The 8,732-nt window shown below is 37.7% G+C and overlaps 1 protein-coding gene and 1 long non-coding RNA gene across 3 annotated transcripts in view; both read left to right on the top strand.

Annotated features, from left to right (window-relative positions):
* Positions 1-5,960, top strand: part of Gm41466 — a 16,190-nt gene extending 10,230 nt beyond the window's left edge. The window contains exon 2 of the long non-coding RNA XR_876127.2: positions 4,601-5,960. This is a non-coding gene — a long non-coding RNA (predicted gene, 41466). The remainder of the gene's footprint in view (positions 1-4,600) is intronic.
* Epha3 (Eph receptor A3) overlaps positions 1-8,732 on the top strand; it is a 320,644-nt gene that overhangs the window by 32,601 nt on the left and 279,311 nt on the right. The gene's annotated exons all lie outside the window — the stretch shown is intronic.

The raw sequence follows: 8,732 nt of genomic DNA, 5'->3' as shown, positions 1-8,732 counted from the left end.
TTACAGCAGAATGGGCATTAAACCAGTAAAGAACACCCTAGTCTCCTGAGTGTTATAAAGTCAGGAAAGCTATATGGTGTAAAGTATAGAAACCCTATCTCTGGTAATCTGTGATAAAGTTCATTGATAACAATACTGCATGTTATTCAGTCCCGCAGATTTTTACTGTATTTCACAGGAAAGCTAAAAGCAGCAGAGACAAAAGCGTAAAGCATGTGCAGCTCTTCTCTGGTTACATCATCATGGAACAGTGGAGTTTCAGATGACAGATTAACTTTCCTGGGTGTCGTGCATTGCTTTCTTAGTCAAGTTCTATGCTCCACATTCTCCCGTGCTTCCTACCATAGACATTTTTTTTTTTTAAGGAAGAATTTAAGATTGTGTGCCTTAAGTTCAGAAAGCTTACACTTCTTAGAATCCCTGAATTCCATGTCTTGTATCACCCAAAAGAGTAGCCACTCCTTGGGATACAGCAGTCATCAGGAGCCACTCGCTTAAGTGCTAAAAATGCTGATATTTCATAAGCCAAGCCTATTAGGAAGAATTCTGTTCACAGTTAGCTCTGTATTTTTCAGCTTATATTCCTCATCCTTACAACTGAATTTATAAACCATAGATGAAGCTTTCAGTTGGTGGCAAAGATACTTAACTCATTCTCTGAGAATTAGAAATCAATTTTAGCGTAGATTGAATAGAAATACCAATCAATGTAAATATGTTCGCTTAATTGCCAAAAGAAATTTTATATATTTTTGATTCTTATAAACATTAATAAATTATATACATACATATATATTCTTTTAAAATGGCATGTCATTTTATTGTGGCTACAATTAAAATAAGATTAGAACAAACTGTAACAATTTATACATCTGCTGTTGCTCCTGCTTTGAGGCAGGTACTTTCAGAGGCATTGGGATGCTAGTAACAGCAGGATTTCTAGTGTGTGTCATATACTGTTCCTAGTATTTTCAACATATCTACTGTTTAATTTCATAAAAAAATACCATACAATTTTGCTCTCACTTTGAAGAAGAAAAAAGAGAAGCATCCCAAATTTAGTGACTCAAAGATTATATGTATGTAGTAGGTAAAATGGCCAAAAATAGCAAATAAGCAATCTGATTCCTCCATCACACTCATCGCCATTGCTCCACACTAATTTTAGGAAGGTACACAGCCTATTTCTTGGAAACTTTAGGCTTGGTGGAAGAAACCACTAGGTACGACAGTAACTGCAGTGTAATGTAGCAATTCACTCAGCTATAGTATACGTACAGTACTATTACATTGATAGGGTTGTCAATTCTGCTTGATTGGAGCCAGGGAAAATTGTATTCAGCAGTTATGAAACTTTGAAGAAGAATGAGGATTTATCAGTTACACACGAAATGCATCGATGCAATAACACTGTGCATTGACAGAAGAAATGGCCCAGGTCATTCAAATATAGAGGAGAGATAAGTGGTAACAATTCTGACAGAAAAATGTACAGAGGTAGGGAGAGACAGAGAGGATAGGAGGGAAGGGGAGTGGGGGAGGAAGGGGAGAGGGGGATGGAGGGAGAAAGACAGAGATGGAGACAGAGAGAAGAGAGACAGAGAGACAGAGAGAAGAGAGACAGAGAGAGGGAGAAAGAGAGGGAGTGAGAGAGGGAGGGAGAAAGAGAGAGACAGACAGTGAGAGAGACAGAGAGACAGAAGAGAGAGAGAGAGACAGACAGACACAGAGATGGGAGGAGTTATTCAGAATCAATCAGACCCTTGGGTATCAAATGTGTTTTGAATTGTTCAGTGCTCAGGACTCTGAGATAAGTTCCAGGATATTGTGGGTAGTAGATGATAAATGGCACTTGCTCACCTTATTAAACAGTTTTTCAAACTGCAGTGCATCAGAACTGTGGTCTATCAGCCTTACATATGGCATCCATTGGTAGTGGTACTTCTCTTTGAAACATATTTGGAATGAAAACATAAGATCAATATTAAGAGAACTGATGTTGAAAATCAATTTGAAAAGTTTGATTTTTAAGCAACGTAAAGGGTACAAGTTAAACAACCTTGAACCTATGATATACTGCCACATCACAGATTAATCTATGATATACTGCCACATCACAGATGGCCAGGAAAGCTAGAGAATCATGTTTGAAATAGCTGTCTGTGCACATGTGCACACACACACACACACACACACACACACACCTATCCACAAATATACATATACCTGCATCTGTAACTCATAACACAAAGAGGTAACTAGTTAAATGCTATTTTAGTATTTGAAATTATTGATTGTTAATAATTTATGGATTTTTTTTCATTTTATTGATTGTGAATTTCCTATCAGGCACCCTAAACCTACTCACCTCCCTCTCCTTTCTTGCCTGCTCTCTTCCCTTGCAACCTCCCATCCAAAAAAAAAAAAAAAAGTTAATTTAATTGTGGAAGCTATAGTCTGTGACAGCATGTCTCACAGAATAACCATTCATCCACACAGCTTTTCTGCAAATGTTCATTGCAATAAGTCATTGGTTCGAGGCCTCTGGATTCTGCTGCACTATCAATCCTGGATCCTCACTAGATCTCTTCTCAGATATCCTGGTGTTGCCCTGTGTCATGAACTTCCTGCAGCTTTTGTGTCTGTGGGACCCGTACCCTTATACACTCCAGCAGTTCATAAATGGGGTAGATGTCGGGATGGGCTAACTCAAAGCCCTAGACCTGGGCCTGGGTGGTAGCTGAGCTGCTCAGCCCATCAGCTCTACAGCAACCTAGGATGAGCTCTGCAGCCCTGCCTTGGATAGCTCTTTCAATGTCACTCAGAAGCAAGGGGCCAAGCCTGCTTTCCTGCTCTCATGACCTCTGACGGGCTCATCCGCAAGACTTGCAAGCAGGGCCATCTCTACTGTGCTACCCAGGCAAGGTTCATAGCCTGCTCTACAGAGTGTGGCAACTGGTAAGGGACAGGACCATCTCTCCTGCTCTTATGCTTCCAGAGCCAACTCTTTTGCTCTCATTCCTCCAGAGCCAGCTCTCTTGCTTGCCACAAGTGGCAAGGGGCAAGGGGTGGGAGAGCATCTCTTCCTTGTGCCCAAAAGTAAGTACTCCAGACAAAGGGATAGGCATCTCTACTGGACTTCCACCATCACTGTATAGGCTCACCTGCAAGCTCCTTGAAACCAGGGCCAGCTTTACTGTGGTTCCTGGGGGTGGTTCATGCCATTTGCCCTACTACTGTAGCTGGAGAGAGGTGGGGCCCATTGCCCCATTATGCCCAATTGAAGGGTGGAGAAGCTCTGCATAGTTCTCAAATACCAACATGGCCCCAGGTAGTAGCCCAGACCAGGGAAGGCTGCCTGGACTTTGATGGTAACAGACCCTTGCTCCTGCAGGATGAGAGAATCAGTCATGACCCTCTGTGACAGCAAGGACTAGTTCCTTAACATAGCCTTAGCTGGCATTATGAAGACTCACATCAGGCTGTTCCTCACTACCCTTGACTCTCTAGTTCTTCCACTCTTCAGTGTGCACACATCCTTCTTCTTTTTCCCTTCCATCTTTCTACTACTTAGTTGCTTAGTTGCACTACTTAGGTGGTGCCTGAGGCATGTGGGTGTCTGGAGTGGTCGTAGCAGGCTATCCCTCTCCACTGTGTGGCACCAAGAAGGGGTCACCTCAGGCATTGTCTTTCTACTCAGACCACATTGCTGTGGACTGGAAGCCATTTTATCAGGCTTGCTTTGACAGCTAGAATTCATCTCTCATCTAGGGTGTGGAATGCCCACCCATGCATTTGTGGCACCAGCCTAGGAGTCATCTTGGGCATTATCTAATCATCTGGGCCACATGAACCTAGGCTAAGGATAATTCTTAAGACCCAGAGTACATGGATAGTCTTAAGACTATGGTTTTATACATATAGCCAAAGGAATTTGAACATTATCCTGAAGTAAACAAACAAACAAACAAAGTCAGTAAATCAAACCATGACTATTTTGGCAGCAGAGTATATACAGAAACTAAAAGTTAAAGCTTTTCTCCAAATATTAATTCTATATTGTAGTTTCATTGTAAAAATTATAGTTCCGTAAAAAGTATACAAAAACAAAGTCATGAATTACAGACAAATAGTTAATTAAAAAATGAGTAAACATTGAGTAGAACTGCCCATATGCTGTGTGTTCCTCCATTTTGTGTTTCCCATGTTGCTGTATTCAATATCTTCTTCTCATTGAAAGGCACAGTAGCGTCAGCTATAACATGCATGGAAATTATGATGATCAGGATGGAAATATAAGTACATTTGTAACAGTGTTTGCAGGAGATGAGCGATTGTTTAACCTCGTCATGTGCAGGGAGGATCCCATAGCTGGTGTGTCAGAATGTAGAGAGCAGGGACCTTCTTAAAGCACTAATGGCTAATTGAATCGATTATTGTGATATTTGGACTGTTTTCTCGGTTATTCTAGTTTCTCTCCTAAGTACTAATATTCATTTTATCTAGAAATATTTAGAATGACATAAAGATGTGTTTGGATTTTATATTGTGTTTTTACTTACCATGGAAGCTGATTTATTACTTGCCTTCTGTTCCTTAGACTGCATGTTCAGGAACCACAAATACATCTGCCCTGGCATCGTGGAAGAAAAGCATGAGTGCTTCTCAATAAGTTTAATGGAAAGGAAAGCTGATTCATTAAAATCTTCATAAATGATTTTTATTCTTATAATTATTTGCGATGGTCACTGATCCATAAAGTTATTGTGGAACCCTTCCACCCACCCTGTCCAAAATCCCATTTAAGTGTTTTCAAAATAGAGAATAGACCTAGCATAATACTCTGTAAATTTGCATTCAGAAATTAGAGTTAATCATCTGTAATGTGTGTCAGTATAAAATGTGAATTTATTGTATAATCATTTAATTAATTAGCAAATGTTTCAATATGGAAGAGCATAAGTGTCATTCCCAAAAATTTTAAGACAATGTAACTGAAAAAAAGCCTAATTGTCCAGAATGAAGGTGCAGGATTAAGCAGTGGATGGTGAAATGTGTCTAGCATACAGGCATTTCCGTTGTTTTGATCTCTATACTGGCAAAACATAAACAAACAAACAAACTTAACAGTAAAAAAGGAATATTTACACTATCTGGCATTGTGTTTAGAAAAATATTCATTGACTTCCATAGGACTTCTATATAGTTTGAAAAGAACACTGTTTCTGTTTTGTGTTCTGTACTTGGTGTGTGCTTTTGTTTCACTTTGTTTATAGAAGTGATAGTGTTACAGGCATGCACCACTCTACCCAGTCCCATTATTGTTTACAATTTTTCCTACAGGTCATCACCCGGATTCAACTCTTGCCATGGCCTCCTGACCCTCTCCAAATTTACTAACTTTATTATCCTTACACACACTCACACTCACACACACACACAAACACACACACACACACACACACACACACACAGAGAGAGAGAGAGACAGTATGTTTTTTGTTAGCTAACTTCTCTTGAGCATGAGTTCTGCCCTTGATTGTGATTAATACACATAGTGTGACTCCACTGAAGAAAAACGATTTTCCCACTCCGAGGTGGCGTCAATTGCAAATAGCTTCTTGGATAGGGGTGAGAATTCATGTCCACGTCCTCTTTTCTTGTTGGAATGTTTGTCTTTTTGAGTTTATGGAGGTTTTGTGTGTACTGTCACAATCTCTGTGAGTTCATATGTTGCATTTGGAACACACTCTGTCTTTGGAGCCACCTACTACCACTGGTTCTGATAATCCATCTGCTGCTTCTTCTGTGTAAGATCCTTGAATCTTGAGGCTAGGGGGAATGATAACGACCACATTAAAGAGCGAGTACACAAAAATATGTCATTCTCAGCAGATTGTTCAGTTATGGGTCTCTCTGTTAATTGTTATCTATTAAATAAAGATTTTTATGAGGTTTGAGTGATGCATTGCTCTATGGATATAGTAATGTGTTATTAATAATCATTTTATTGATGTTCAATTTGTAGAATAATTGTAGTAGAGCCCATGTTCTATCAAATCTCAGCTTGTTGTCCTCATTAACAGGGTCAGGTATGGGTTCCATTTCATGGTGCTGCCCTGGAAGACAATTTTAAAAAGTCTGTGGTTAGTCCTACAACCTTTGTGTCTGTGGGTATATCTTGCAGGCTGGCCACTATTTTAGATTTTGGGATACCTAAATGGGTGGGATTAATGGTTACTTTTTTCTTGTATGTTTCCAGAACTCTGAGTACTACCAAATAGAGGCATATCTTATAGTTGATTACCAGTTTGATAATTATATTTAAAAATAGTGCCTTATAGTTGGATTGTCAAATGTAACAAATAATGTTGTTGATAGCCTGTAGTTATGGGGCATCTGTGGAACCCGTTTTACCAATGATTCATAAAGATATAACTTTTTCTTAGTACGGAGGTTTTATTTGGTAGAATATGATATCAGATTTTAACAAGTGTCTCCCTCACTGTATGATAAGCCCATGTAAAGTCCTTTTACATATGAAAGTATTTTAGAAACTTCTATGTTAGTAGGCTTTGGTATGGATTTTCAGAAAAAAAAAACTTTAATGTTATGTATCTCTTTCAGAGCCTCACCTCTTCCATGCCATCTCTACATTGCCCCTATTTTACCCTTCTATTCTAATTGCTCCTTTATCCCTAACAATACTATATTCTCTTTTCCTTTTCTTGCAAGACTCCTACTCTACCAGTCTCTACTCAACCTCTGAATATTTTGGATGAAATAAACCTATCTAAAGCATAAGAACTAACATCCATATATAAGAGCAAATGTTACTTATTTAAAGAGAGTATTTGCTACCATTTAGCTTGACCATATGAAAAATGGCCACTATGCCACAGACACTGAGAGAGAGAGAGAGAGAGAGAGAGAGAGAGAGAAACAGGTTTGTCCAAAGTTGTTGTAAACCAACAAAAAATAATATTTCATTAGAATAAAAAATGTATTATAAAGCAACTTTTATAATGGAATCAATATCAAGAGCTGAAGTTACTGAGTTAGAGAGAGGTAGCAGATTATCATATGAATTATGAATTTAGTAGACAGAGATCAAAAATCATGGTCCTTTGAAAGAGACACACATTTGGCGGCAAAACAAATGGTACTTCAATAGTCTGTTGAAACATGCCAAAGTGATCCTCAGAGTTTCCGTCCTCCCAGAAATTTCATGGAATATTGATTTTGTCTGAAACCGGGAATGTCTGGTGTGATTTGGAACATTCAAATATAAAGGCAGTGTGTAGAACTGTTTTCAGAGCTCTTAGCTCATTTTATAAACATTTGCTTAAAGTCTCCGAGTACAGAAGCAGAGCAAGGCATTGAAAACTACTGCATGAGCATAGAACAATCAGTATCTTTGAACATCACTCATTTCATGGGGTTTCTTTTCTGAAATATAAAACAATTACAAACTCACACTTAAATCAGACACAAGAAGTGGTATGCATTCAGTCAGAATCTAGATAGCAACTTTGAATGATTGGCATGCACTTATTTATAAGCTGCCTACATTAACTGCATAACAAACTATAAAAATACACTGCATAATACCCTGTAAAAATGTATAGATATTTATAAATCTATAACTATCTATTAGAAATAAACAGGTATACTAAGAAATACCTTAAGGGACTTCATATGTAAAGCAGATTTACCTGTGTGAAAACATACATTAAGCAAAAATGTTGGTTATACTAAGTAACAGCAAACATTAGGTATTTTTATTTATTATTAATGTGTGTGTGTGTGTGTGTGTGTGTGTGTGTGTGTGTGTGTGTGTATCTTTGTATGTATTTTCCCACAGGCAGAGGCTGGAAGAGGACATCAGATTCACTCAGTCTCTCAATAGTGTTTGTAAGCCACCTGACATGGGTGCTAGAACTTGAACCTAATCCTCTAAGAGCAGCAAGTATTCTTAACCCCGGAGCCTTCTTTCCAACCCTAGATGCATATCTTTCAATCATTGTACTCTTACAATAAAATAATTAACATTGTAGAGGATTTGGTGAGAACAGACTTGACCTGAGACATTACTGCAACTTGTCATTTACTAGAAATAGTCTCAGAAGTCCTGGGGCTGCTGGCCATATATTCATTTTATTATAAGTGTTAGGTGTTTTCAGTTATACAATTGACATGGTAAAGATGATTCTTAAAAAGACATTAGTGTCATGCTTATATTTCTGTGATAATTATTTAAGCTCCCACCTAGTCAAATTATAGCCAGTTAAACAGCAGACACCACAGATGTGTATGTCAAACCAAGAATAAACAGTTGGAGGCTTCTACAGAGTATATATATATTTTAACAGATGCTTTGAATTTTAAACTAGATATAAAATAATCAGTGTTTTCCAGCAAAATGTGATTGAAATTATAGGATATATGCTATATTTATTTATAATATAGGAAGCAAAGCACATTGAATATTGAAAAAATAGAAATTAAAGAGATGAAACTAGGTATTATAGCTATTATAGTAAATTAAAGATTACAAGATAGGAGGGTCCTATGTACTTCATTTTGGATATATATATATATATATATATATATATATATATATATATATATATATATATGCACAAACACACACACATATATATACACACATATACATTACATGTTACATATTACATAATAAGGTTTTATGGCAAGTGGTCAGTCTCAGTATT

This window comes from Mus musculus, chromosome 16 (assembly GCF_000001635.26).
Source record: "Mus musculus strain C57BL/6J chromosome 16, GRCm38.p6 C57BL/6J".
Classification (NCBI taxonomy): Eukaryota; Metazoa; Chordata; class Mammalia; order Rodentia; family Muridae; genus Mus; species Mus musculus.
The sequence above is the reverse complement of the archived record's forward strand: the minus strand, read 5'-3'. Positions and strand labels throughout refer to the sequence as shown.